Here is a 13784-nt window from a genome sequence, read left to right as displayed (position 1 = left end):
AATCCTATATTTAGTTAAAACATGTCCCTGAGATACTTTAGAGGCTGCATAATGCAAATGCACTCTGATGAATACTCAACTCAAAGACAGCAATATCTACATATCTGCTTATTTCTGCTACTGTCTCAGTATACCTCTATTTTTCAAATGTTCCTGAGATTTTTGCTTGTAGCATATAAATATGCACTTACCTGCAACAATAAACCTAACATAACATAGCTGAACCTTACTATGTCTTGGACAGAAAGGCACCTTTAATTGTTCAAAAAGCAGTACATACATGACCCAGACTCAATGGAAGCAGCTACAAGAAAGAACTTCAATAACATGAACAGAATCTAAAGTATATATTGCACACACTGCCACAGTGAACATGCTTCCTACCCATATCTGTTAAGGATGCAACAAGAAAAAAACTGAAAAGCTTTGCAGAGTTTCAAAAATTTCACTTTTTATTACTACTCCTACCAACAATAATCATAATAACAATGTATATGTTTTTACTTAACAATTATGGTATACTGCTCAGTCATGGCTTTCCTACAAGCAATTTTAATAGTTATGAAGCAAATGTATGAAATGGAATGTTGGTTAGTATTTGTTCTAATTTAACTTTCTTTGTACATCCAGTGCCTCGGAACAGAAATTTCCTTTAAAACAATTTGTTATATGTACTGAATAAATTCTACTCAGTAAAATGTTTTAAACATTTTTCAAGAAGAGGTTAATCCAACCAACACTGTTCTCGGCAGCTAAAGGAGTTCCAGCGAAACTCTGTTCTCGGCAGCTAACAGCTAAAGGACACACAACATTACCTGCGCATGCAGCTGCATCGCTCTGTTCTTGGAAACCCCATTCCCTCGGCTTGCAGCTAAAGGAGTTCCAGCTAACAGAAGGACTTCCAGCTAACAGAAGGATTTCCATTCCCTCGTGGCTGGCTGGAAATGGCACATATGTTATTGTTTGAGCTGCATAAGCTCAATTCCAACAGGCTGGCTGGCCGGAAATACACGCATGTTATTGTTTGAGCTGCCTGAGCTCAATTCCGACAGAGTGTTTCACAGAGCTGACGTCTGCTCAAAAAGCCAGGGAGGGGGAGATTCAAAAAACTGCTGGGAAAATCGGAAATGAAGGGGTGCCACTCGGGAATTGTGGCACCCCATTATTTGGACTGCAAAACTTGGTAAAAAACGAGTAATTCAGTACAGTTGGGAGGTCTTCCAGGGAAGACATTACAGTAGGGGGTGTGCAGCACTTTCCCATATTAGTGAGGACCAGATTCAGTATGGTTGCACCCCTGGTTGATGTATTGACTATCTGGTCCAGGGAGTTTGTGTTTACAAAATCCAGGAATCTCTGTACATGTATGTTTGATGTTGTATAGGATTCCCAGTTAATAGTGGGGTAATTAAAGTCACCCACGAGTATGGTATTGGGTTGGATGATTGGTGTTTCTAATAAGTTTAAATACATGGTATGGGTTTCCTGGGTCATAGAGGGAGACCTATAGCTTGTAAGGAAAGTGGTATTCAATTTTTACCTATGGTGATTTGAACATGGAGCAGCTCAAGTGCATTGTCCTGTTTGACCAGCCTTGAAGTATATTTTTTATTGATGTAAATAGAGACACCTCCACCTTTAGTCCCTGTCTGCGAAGTAACTGGTCTAAATGTGTGGAAGGCATTATAACCTTGCACTGTTAGTGTGCTCTCCACGGCTTTAAACCATGTCTCTGTGACCACACAGAGATCAGCATTCTCTGGGGTAAAGAGAGCTTCTAGGGAGTGGAGTTATTTTGTTTAGGCTCCTAGCATTGAGCAGTAATACCTTTAAATTTTCTTGGTTTTGATTTGCTACTTTCAGTTTGGCATTGCCTAAAAAAGGCACTATGGAGGAAGACAATGTTTTACTTAATATTTGAAAGCCTGGAGGGGAGAGGTGCAAACCATCCCCGGCAAAGCTGTGTGGCTGTTGATCATGTTATTAAAGTCAGTCATTGTTTGCTCATACTGTGGCATCATCCTTGGAGAAGGTAAAATGCTGCGCAACACTAGGCTCATACCATCCTGAGGCACATATTCCAAGAGCTCTATGATGTTTCTCTTCATATAGTATAGGGAGGGACATCTCAGGTCATTTACTCCCACATGGACTATGACTGAGTCATATTGGTAACTGTGGTGCAATGACCTGAGTGCATTCGTATCGTGGCAGATCCTAGCCCCTGATAAGCAATTGACTGTAACGTTCTCCTTACTCAGTATGGTAAGAGGGACATCGGTGTGTCTCACGATGGAGTCTCCAATAACTAGAATGTTGGATTGTGCGTTGACTTGCCTTATGGGCTTAGACGTAGAAGCTCCATGAGATGTAGCTCTAAGTGTTGATGTGAGTGTTGTTTTGTAAGAGTGCATTTGGGGTTGCTGAGTGTATTTCTTATGTGTACTTTATCTAGGAGGTCTTTGTGGTTTAGGAAGGTTACATGTACATGCCTCATTATATGTGGGTCTATATGTCTGCTTTGAATTGTGCGTGATGGGGCAGCATGTGTACTACTGACAACCTTATTGACATTAGGAGTACTTTTATGGGAGAGCTTTCTCTCCAGTGACATTGTGTAAATCCAGCTCTCACATTCCATATCAGTTTGTTTGAGAATTAACTGGTTGTTTGTAAACATGAAGCAATTTCTATATTGCCCATATCCACTAAGCCGGTAACGGAGACAGTAGGAAAGTTCATATCCATGGCAACAGACCCTTTGTAATGATTAGACTGCTGGAATGAGAATATCAATCACTATCAGGAGTATCCATTTTGCAACTATGTGGACAGTGCTTGTCACTGCAAACTAGTTGTCCTGTGTGTAACTACATACTGGAGAAATTTCAATTGTGCATTTACATGAAAATGTCACTCAAGGTGTCTGAATCTATACACAGAGCACTGCCAAACACTTGAGGGGAAACTAATATGTAGACCCTGAAAATTTAAGGATGAAGTATTTAGGCAGATATTCTGACTGGGAGTAATCAGGGGGAAGAACAAAGGGAAAGCAATACAGGAAGGTGCAGGAGGAATGTAAGAAAGAACCATAGCTATCCATTTCTTCAACAGTGAAAGCTGAAAATATGTGCAGAATATTAGCTGAATTTGTACTGTCACCTCCAGAAAGATAGGTGACAACAATGTAATCATGATGTGTAGCCAACTGGACCAAATCATGTGTATCAAGAAGACACATGTATGAAATGGAGAGCTATGTATGGAAAGATTTTTTTTGTGGGACAGATAACCATTTTTTAAATCAGTAAGAGAGGAATGCTGGGTAAGGGATGTAGATATTTCTGGGTCAGGTAAATTGGGTAGGTGAGGAAGTAAATATAAACAAACAAGAAAAACAAGGCAAGAGACAGAGATGGTGAGGGACACAAAAGATTGGAGGACAGCATGACTGGGGTGAGAGGAGAGACAACACAGGCTCTTGCTCATCAAACATGGAGACAGCAAGAATTTAGTTCTCACCCACTGGACTGTCATCACTGTTCCCTTACTCCACTAGTGGCTGGAGTGTTTGATGTCTTCTCCTCCTATGTACTATGAGGGACAGCAGCTTCTCCATCCAGCATAGGCATACACCAATGGTGTGCTGCACAACTCTATACGTCAACCCTGGCATTTCTTAGCAGGTGATGAAATCCCCACATCCATCACTGCTCCCAGATGGTACCACAGCACCAGCTGCTGGGGCAGTACTACCTGAGGGTGCAGGTAGTGCAGGGGCAACAGAGGCAGTGCTGTTTTGTTGGGTCCAAGATGTGCTGGGCACTGGTGCTGGAGCCAGTGGAGCAGGGGCAGGCTGATACACTAGGGTTGGTCTACCTCGCTGTGCTGTGAAACACTTAGTGATTTGGTACAGATGGATGACATGGAGACATTCTGACAACACATAGTAAGTGACAGGTTAATAAAGCTGTTTCTTGTTTAAAAAAGACAGAAATTGAATAATTTATGTAATATTGCTTAGATTATATGACATACAGCAATATATGTGAAGTATAATGTTTGTTATGTTAATGTAGTTTTATTTACTTGTACCTGTGTCCCTCTTAGACATGGGCAAAAAGTGCTGATCACGGTAACAAGGGTAAAAATTGGCTAGGCTTGTAAGGGCCATCTGGCCAGTAGCCCAGTAACTTCCTATGATCCCATGAGTGTAAATTTGCCTATGTGACAAGTGATACTTCAATAAAGGTGTTTGAAAAAAACACATAAAAAATAAAAAGAAAGATAAGGGTTGGGGTGAGAGAAAAAAAAAAGAGATAAAATTAGTGCCATCATATGTGACACACAATGCCATAACACAATTATACAACTATTTTATCAGAAGTATTACAATTAAGTATACATCCTAACAACTATATATTATAACTACAGAATGCTAAATGTAATCTTGAAATGTGCATATATTGTACATAGGATTGGTCCTATTGTACAGATTACAGTTAACAGCAGGTGATTTATGCCATTTCTATAAAATTTAAGTTAATGTGATATTATTGGAGAAATGCAGTATTTTATAGTTGTTACTTGTGGTATTTGAACCCAAAACCTATGACTACGATCTTATACTTGACTCCTAAAGTTGGTTTGTGCTACAGACTAATGCATGCATACTTGCTTTTACATTTAGGATATGTATGCTTAATTTGCTACAACTGTATAAAAACACAAAAATCTATCTTTAACTTTTAAAGCTACAATAATTCTTCTCTTGTGCTGCATACGTACCACTTGCTTCCCTCAGTCTCTCCATTCGATCAGCATGAACCCATCTATTAAACTCTCATTCGGCATTAGCTGTGGAAAGAACAGAAAAAAACATAAGAGCATTATGCATACTAGTCTTGCCTATATTTAGTTTTCTATGCATTACAAATACTTTCTATTATCATACTTACACAGCTGTGGGATGTCAGCAAAAATTTATTCAACCATTGGTTGAGGGTATCCCTTTTGCGCCCCTGTAGGTCATTAAAATGATGCCTACACTGTTCTACAGTACATGGGATACAGTCTGAGCCAAACTACTCCAAGCCTCAGACTTGTACTGGGAAACAGAATAGTCCCCTGCAGAAACCTTTGGCTGTGGCACTTTACCAGGAGTCCAATAAATATCCTAGACTCCTGAACATCCCATGTCTGTGCTCTAAACTAGGTAACTTCCCATGTAACTCTAGACATGTCTAACACCCAAACTAGAGCAATGGCAACTAATGTTTTCCCACCAATTCCTGCTATTACGTTTAGTTGTAAACCCGAGCAAGGCTGCCAACCATGTCTGCTTGATGTTAAGCTGAGAGCAGCAGTGCCAAACAGACAGGATAGAAATAGTTTAAATTGGAAGGTTAATCTGACACTTGATCTTAGTCTGAGGGGTGTTAGCTGTTGTAGCTTGGAAATATGTACTGAAAATTGGAAGGTACCTCTTAGTTAAGTTTGCAGACATGCACCAAGGCATAAATGCCATGACCTGACACATTTCATTTTGGCTTTATACACTGGTAAAATTGATTTTTAAAGTGTGGTATTCAAACCTAGGCATAAAGGGCAAAACTTTTTCTTCCACAGCCATGATCCTCCATCTTTGCTAGAGAAGTGTTGCTCACACATAATCAGGAATCGTTCATAAATACAGATGACATTTTGAAGTCTTGCACATGTATGTGTATGACCTGAAAAGGTTCTTGTATACCCATCCAGGTGAGTATTTGTCTTATTTAATTGTGAAAACCATCCAAGTCCAGAAAGCAGAATCATACTTTTCGAAACTATCCTTAGCAGCAAGCACTAAAAACCAAACCAGTCACACATATAACTACCACCAATGCAAACCAAACACATAAAAAACAAAGACATACTACAGAGGCCTCCAAAGCAGACACCCAGAAATACACCCCCCACACAACACCACACCTACAACACATACTCAAGCAAACAGGGTGTCACACACACACAGCCCCTAAGGCAAAAAAATAGACAGAGAGAATAGGTGACTAGTAGTCAGATAGTCAGACACACCGATGTTCCACTTACCAGAGAGGGTAACGTGAGCTGCCCTATCGGGGGGGATCCCGCCACACCACACACACACACGCACTCTCAAAAAGCAGTACAAATATGAAATATGATTCAGTCATGCGGGTGATGAGACGCACTCACCTGGACCTCTGGAAAAAGAGACAAAAGGAGCTCTCGATTTATGTAGCCCAGACTGGTGGTAGCCCCCTGACCTGAGCAGCATCCTGCCTCACAGCCTTCGCCAAGAATGAAGACAAAATGATCAGTTTTAAGAATTATTGATCAAATTTGTGTCAATTTCTAGGGATCCAATGTGTCATTCAGCCTGGGATGATATGCTGGACAAGCCAATGTTGCCATGAGGATGGCTTGCACCTGTCACCACTGGGCTTTCAGATATGGCCAACTGGCCAAGGCCCCCATAGTGCCTTTTAGGCAATGCAAAAAAACAAGGACAAATCACATAAAAACAAAAAAAAAAAAAAAAAAAATTAAGGAAAAATGCTGCAGAAGTCAGATGCAGGCACCTCAAGCACTTTCTCAGTATGGAGAACATCATCTGTGTGTGCAGTGAAACCTGGTTCAAGGTTCAAGAGAGAGCACTCCAGCGCTACCAGGCTATATACCTCAATATCAAGTTCCAGGCCCTCAAGTTCAAGGCGGGGGAGGGGGGGGAGGTGTTTCATTTTCATCAGGACACCACACCTTGGTGGCTGCTCATGTCACCATAGGTAAAACTGCCATACAACTGGTCGAGCATGTATAGAAACACCTCCCAATCCCAGAATCCCATCATATGGAGCAATTGGTCACCTCCCCTACGGAGAGAGAATATATACTGACCTGATTATCACAAACATGGGGTCCAAATGCTCCGCACGGATATAAACCCCCTCACTAGTAAGATCTGATCATAACTGATCATGCTGGATGTACATATATCCCACCCCCCCCCCAGAACAAAAGACTACAGTGAAAACTTTTCAAAAGCTGACTTTTGAGCTTTTTAAGCCTTAAATGATATCCTTTCCTTCTGTAAATGAAAACCATCCCACAAACCAAAAATCCCCAAACTTCACAAAAGCCTTCTCACTCCCCGACATCTCCAGGAATGCATGACTAAATCCCAACTAAAACCAAGACCCTCTCCACCAAAACGCCTGCCCGGTTTGACCCGCTATAAACAAACTATAAGAGCCAAATCCCACAAGGAAAGGCTTCCTGATCAGCACAAGTAAAAAAAAACGCCTCTAAAACAAAAAAAACATCTAGCAAACTTTGAAAAGGTCCCACTCCACAAAGGGGAAAATTCAACTGACCCAGGTAACTACCATAAGTTTGACCAGCCTGCACACTGCCTATTTGGACTTGGCTAAGGCTTTGACACAATACCACACTCTGGCATCATTGACAAGCTCATGTCACAAGATGGGTAGCAAATTGGCTAAAAACAGAACCCATAAGGTTCAAAACCCGTCACAGTGGTGTCCCACAGGGCTGTCAGTCTTGGGTCCACCCTATCCATTTTTTTTCAGATGAAAGCAAAAAAATGGAAGGATTATATGAGACCTGGGCGCCATAGTGGATCACCTGCCGCACACAAGTCGATAGTGACCTCTCTTTGACAACCATGTTGCCAAAGTGGTCAGAAAGACCCATTTGGGATGTATCTCACCCGCACATGCAACAACTGGAAGACCCCAGAAAGTACCTCACCAGGTGATTTGTGCCTAACATACAGGGCCATGTCCAACCAGGAATTGATGGACATCTATATAGTATGGGGTGAAAAGCCACATCACTGTTGGCTAGGTTTGTAAATGCCCCCGGGCAGATAGCCTAGTACACTACTATGAAACTATGAAACTATGAAACTTACAGAAATATAGTAGATAGTATACCCTTAGTCATACAACTGAAAACACAATATGTGTGCCGTATCCCTCCTACATATAATTCATATCAGCTCCAATATCTAAAGTGTCATAACTGAGTGTGAATATAATGTGAAATGGTACAACAGTAAAAATATGTGGAATATCCTATATTAGAGTCCATGACCATATGTATGGCAGCCCTAAACTTACACCGGTTGCCACAAGAATGTTGAAATACCTGTATATTTTTCAGTTCATTGCTATAAACTGCACTGTCACAACAGTAAAAATAGATTGCACATCCTGTACTAGAACCAGGACCATCTGTATTCCAGCCCTACACTTACACCTTCTGCCATAGGACTAGTTACATGACAGTTCCATAATTTCCTACTCATTCTTAAGTTCTCTGTGATAACCACCATACAATGCCACTTAGCAAGTTTGCATGGTGCCAAACAGAATTAATTGAATGCATCCATTTTCAATGATTGACTGTGTCATGTCTATATTAGTTCATTGCTGCAGGTGTTGGGGAACCTTGCTAAGCACTGTGCAACACCGATGAAAAGCAAAAATTGTAACAATGTATCCTTTGTGACCTTTCCACTTTTACATATGCCCTGTCTGCAGTTGTTCTGTCTGCTTCCTGAGTGGGCCACTAGTCTTGGTTTGCACACTGCTAAGCACTGCGCAAATAAGACAATTACAGCCAACAAAAAAGGCAACCAAATAACCTAAACATGTACTGATAAAACAAAAAAACTCTACAGTGAAGGACAACTGGCACACAAACTGATAAGATACATTTATTAAACACTTCACTTCCTCAGAAGTTATTCTGATGAAGTAAAGTGTTATAAATGGGCAAAAGCGCTTAATAAATGTATCTTATCAGTTTATGTGCTGGTTGCCCTTCACTGCAGCATTTTTTGTTTTACAAGCAGAGCATTATCTGACATTTATTTTCTCTATTGCCCTTGTTTGTGCTAAGCCAGAGACTGAGCAAACACTGGAAAAAATATAATGGAAAAGTAGTTGAAATGAAGAAAAGCAATCTATGAAATAAACACTACAAAATGTTTGTTAGTACATATGAAATATTTCTACATAGGTCTGAATTTGAACTCTCACTCCACTGAACCTCCAGAACACAGTAAGGGTGCCATATGCCTCTCTGCCACACAAATTCAGCAGAGAACTGAAATCATTCTGCATACAACCAACTGCAACATCATCCACAGTACTAAGAAACCACATAACAGTTATTTGTACATGTATTAATTTCAGATGTAGTGCACTGAGTGATCACACAACCATTTATGACTACTGCTTGCAAAAATGCAGCTCTAACTTAACTCTCCATGTCTGTTGAGCATTCTTGTCTTATCTGACTAGTAATCTGAGACATGAAGTCTGTAAGGCATTCTATATCATTGTCTTTAAAATGTGTGAGGATATTAAATGTTAATAATATACAGTTGTCAACAAATGAAGAGGACTTTAGATGTTAATGAACAGAGCCTGTGAATTGTGTGCTGCTTACTTACATTTCCAACCTTGATAAAATTGCTTCTATACTTTGTAAGTCTAACCTGACACACTCACTTGAGTTAGGCCAGTCTGCATTGCTGCTGTGTTTTCCTCCTCCCTGCCAGCAATCATTCACAGTTGCAATCCATTAACAACAAACACAGAGGGAGTGCCTGCACTATGTTTACATGTGCCAGACAGAGCCAAGTATTTGGGATACAGCAATTCTAATGAGTTCACACCTCATATGCATCTTCACCATGCTCACAGCCCTGAATCTACACCATTAAAAGCCAACTGTGTAGCTAGAGAACTTGAAGTTAGTGAGGAGACTCTTATGTGGAGAACACAGAACAGACTATTATTTTGGGATGTATCTGCACAGAGGACTGCTGAACTTGAGACGGTATGCTTGCATGTTTCAGCTATATACTGCACATGTTGAAATGTCATTAAGAAAAATATTTTTAATATTTTATATATATATATATATATATATATATATATATATATATATATATATGTGTGTGTATAAAATTAGCAAATGCTACTTTTATCTGTATGCATTACTTAGAAGTGTACTGATGGCATGGACATGTTTGTGAGGGCATTTTACAGATATACATGATTGGCAATAGCTTAAAATGGAATGTTCTGTGTTAAATCTGCAGACATGTTTCAGGGACAATTCATTTGATAGCACTTTTAGCATTTCACTGATGGTTTGTTAGCAAAATGGGTCATTTGCTTGTTCTTTTCGGGTGGGGGAGCAAAGTTGAATTTCTGTTTTGGTACAAACAAGGATATGTTGTTATGGTTACTCTCCCTTGTTTTGCATCCAACCTTGTTTTGTGTGTGAATGTAATATGTTACAACCACACAATTCCTGCTGTTCATATTTCAAATATCTATACTGTTTTATGTTTCTCCAGTGGGTATTATGAATCTGCAGATCTTATTCACTGCAACTTGTAATTTTTTTGAGTTGGTACCACAGTGAAGGGTCAAAAGTGATAGACATATTCAAGTTAGGGAATGAGAACATTTCTAGAAGCAGTCCTTCAGGTTTCAGAGGGCAGCAGGTGGGAGATTGTTTTGCAGAATTAAAGGACAGTATTTATAGTCCACAGTCCGTGACTCTGCAAGTACACAGTATGCATTTGTGGATAGCTCGCTACCCAAATATGCAAATAAAGTCCACATAACACACTTCCAGATCTGGTTTTGTTCACAGGCAACCTCAACAGGCCTCTAAGGACAGGAAGGATGGGAGGCGGGCCCCCTCTGCTAAGGCTTCTCAGATTTCTGTGGCCCAGAAGACTCCTTTATCTGATAAGCCTGCTTCTCTTTGACAATTTGCCCCACCCCCTTAGACCAGGTTCCTTTGTCCCTTTCTTCCAAATTACTGTCTCATTACTTCAGACTCTTGGGTTATTTCTGTCATCTGTCAGGGTTACTTCAAAGTATGAAAATCTCCTTCTCCTTTTCCTGTGATTCCTCAAGCTCTTTTAACATAACTTTCTCATTTCCTGGGGGTTCTGGGGTCCCTGATGAACCAAGGAACCATTCAACCTGTCCACCCTTCCTAAGCAGGATGGGGTTCTTATTCAAGGATGTTCTTGGTTCCTCAGAAGAAGGGCACTTGGAGACCTATTTTGGATCTCTCCCAGCTCAACACCTTTCTCAAGATCCCTTCTTTGGGGACGCTTACTCTTCAACCTCTGTTTCCTCTTATTATCTCAGGCTTTTCTGGTGTCCTTGGATTTGAAAGATGTTTACGTTCATAGCCTTAGTCACCCTCAATTAAGGATGTTTTACATTTCTCTGTGTATTCCTCTCATTTTCAGTTCTCTGCTTTGCCCTTTAACATCTCTACTGCCCTAAGGGTATTCACAAAATGCCTAGCTCCTGTGATTTCCTTCTGCAGGCTCCAAGGCAGTCACATTTTTCCTTACCTAGACAACCTGTTGCTTCAGGTGCTTTCTCCCAGTCGACTGTTGCAGGATAGTGCAGTTGTGTACACTTACCATAAATGTAGATGTTCGAGTGTATTCACTGTTGCAGTCATTACATTTGGGTAATCTGCTGGCAGGTTGCCCTCAGTCGGCCTGATTAACAATGTCTTGGGTCCTGCGTCGGTTGCTGTCCCTTCTTCCATGATGTCAGGTCATCAGGGGTATAAAACATGCAGCTGATGCCATTACATCAGTTTTTCTTGCACCAGATGTCAGGTGCCCCCCAAATGGGGAGCAAAATATATAAATATATATATATATATATATATATATATATATATATATATATATATATATATATATATATATATATGTAGAATAAAAAACACAAAACATATACCTCCAAACAAAAGCAAATACACCAAAAAGGCATTTAAAGATATTAACAGAAATGAGAAGTATAGTTAGAGAAAAACATGGGGTTGGAGGGAGGGTATCCAGGACTGCAACAGTGAATACACTCGAACATCTACATTTATGGTAAGTGTACACAACTGTACTATGTTCTTCGTGTTTCACTGTTGCAGTCATTACATTTGGGTAGAATCCCAAAGCTATGGTTGGGAGGATGGATTTATACAGCATTAGGAGCAGCTATAAGGCCCTGCAGGACAGCAGTGGCAAAGCCTGCTCTGGATTTAGAGAAGAGAGATAAATGGTAATGTATGGTGAATGTATGACCTGAGCTCCAGGTAGCAGCTTCTAGAATGTCTCTGGTAGGAACCCCTCTGAGGAAAGGCTGCAGAAGTAGATGCAGCCCTGGTGGAATGAGATCTGATCCCCTTGTGGACAGGTTTACCATGGTGCATATAGCAGAAATAAATACAATGGCTTATCCATTCGTAAATAATCTGCTTTGAAATAGCCTTCCCTCTGTCCCCGCAGCAAATGCCACCAGTAATTGTTCAGATTTTCTTAGAGATTTTGTCCTGTTTAAGTAGAATCTTAGTTGTCTGTGTACATCCAAGGAATGCAGAATCCGCTCACCTTTGTTCTGTGGATTTGGGAAGAAAGTTGGCAGATGAATGGTCTGATTAAGGGCCACACTAGATACCACTTTAGACATAAAGGAAGGATTGGTCCTGAGAGCCACCCTGTCTGGGTAAAAAATAATGAAAGGCTCCACTGCCATAAGAGCCTGTAGTTCTGAAATCCTTCTAGCTGAAGTGACTGCTAAAAGAAAAGCTGTTTTCCAAGAGAGAAAATGTAGGTCCACAGTAGCAGCTGGCTCAAAAGGAGGTAGAGTGAGTTTTTCCAAAACAAAATTGAGGTCCCATGCAGGAGTTGGTGCTCTACTGGGAGGTCTTAAATTTTTGGCCCCTCTGAGGTTCTGCTTTAGCAGAGGATGAGAAAAGAGGGGAGGTTCTGTGTTGTAATGAGCTGAAATGGCAGAGGCATGGATTTTTATGGAAGAAAAAGATAGGCCCTTGTGAAGCATCTCAGTTAAGTATTGCAGAATCTGAGTAATATTGGGCATTGATGTGCTTATTCCTTGTGCTTGGTTCCAGGCACAGAATCTTTTCCATTTGTCAGCATAAGATTTTCTAGTACTAGGCCTTCTAGCCTCCAAAATGACATCCATCACAGGTTTGCTGAGAGATGTAACTGGTGAAATTAGTTGATTAGCCATGCTGCAAGATTCAAAGTTTGGAGCTGAGTGTGCAGCATTTGATAATTCTGCTGAGACAGTAGGTAAGGTGTCTGAGGCAGGTACCACGGAGGAAGGTGCGACATATTGCGCAGGAGTGGGTATCAGTGTTGGCGAGGCCAGTTTGGAGCAATCAGAATCATTTTTGTTTTTTTCTGTCTGACTTTTAGTAAGACCTTGGGGAGCAGAGGCAGAGGGGGAAAGGCATAGACTGATGTTTTTTTCCAGCTGAAGGATAGAGCATCCACTTTCCAAGCTTTTTTGTGATGAATTCTTGTGCAGAATTTGTCCAACTGATAGTTTTGGGGTGAGGCAAAAAGATCTATGTCTGGGCTCCCTAATTTGCATGTCAACATGCTGAAGATTTGTGGATCCAGTTTCCATTTGTGTGGGTCCATAAGATTTATGCTTAGTTCATCTGCCAGAGAATTTTGCTTTCCTTGTAGGAATTGAGCTTGTAGATGTATTTGATAAGTCAAGGCCATGTTCCACAATGCCATGGCTAGTCTTCAAAGGGGGTAGGAATGTGTACCCCCCTGCTTGTTTATGTATCACATGACTGTGATGTCTGTCTTTATCAGTAGTTGTCCTGGATGAAGATAGTCCTTGAAGGCTGTCAGAGCATTCTGT

At 40.7% G+C, this 13784-nt stretch overlaps 1 protein-coding gene across 1 annotated transcript in view; it reads right to left on the bottom strand.

Annotated features, from left to right (window-relative positions):
* The window catches only part of LOC122794867 (protein ABHD1-like), a 406644-nt gene that overhangs the window by 180815 nt on the left and 212045 nt on the right, over positions 1 to 13784 (bottom strand). The window lies entirely within an intron of this gene.

This window comes from Protopterus annectens, chromosome 2.part1, assembly GCF_019279795.1.
Source record: "Protopterus annectens isolate FY-2018-M chromosome 2.part1, PAN1.0, whole genome shotgun sequence".
Taxonomy (NCBI): domain Eukaryota; kingdom Metazoa; phylum Chordata; order Ceratodontiformes; family Protopteridae; genus Protopterus; species Protopterus annectens.
The sequence above is the reverse complement of the archived record's forward strand: the minus strand, read 5'-3'. Positions and strand labels throughout refer to the sequence as shown.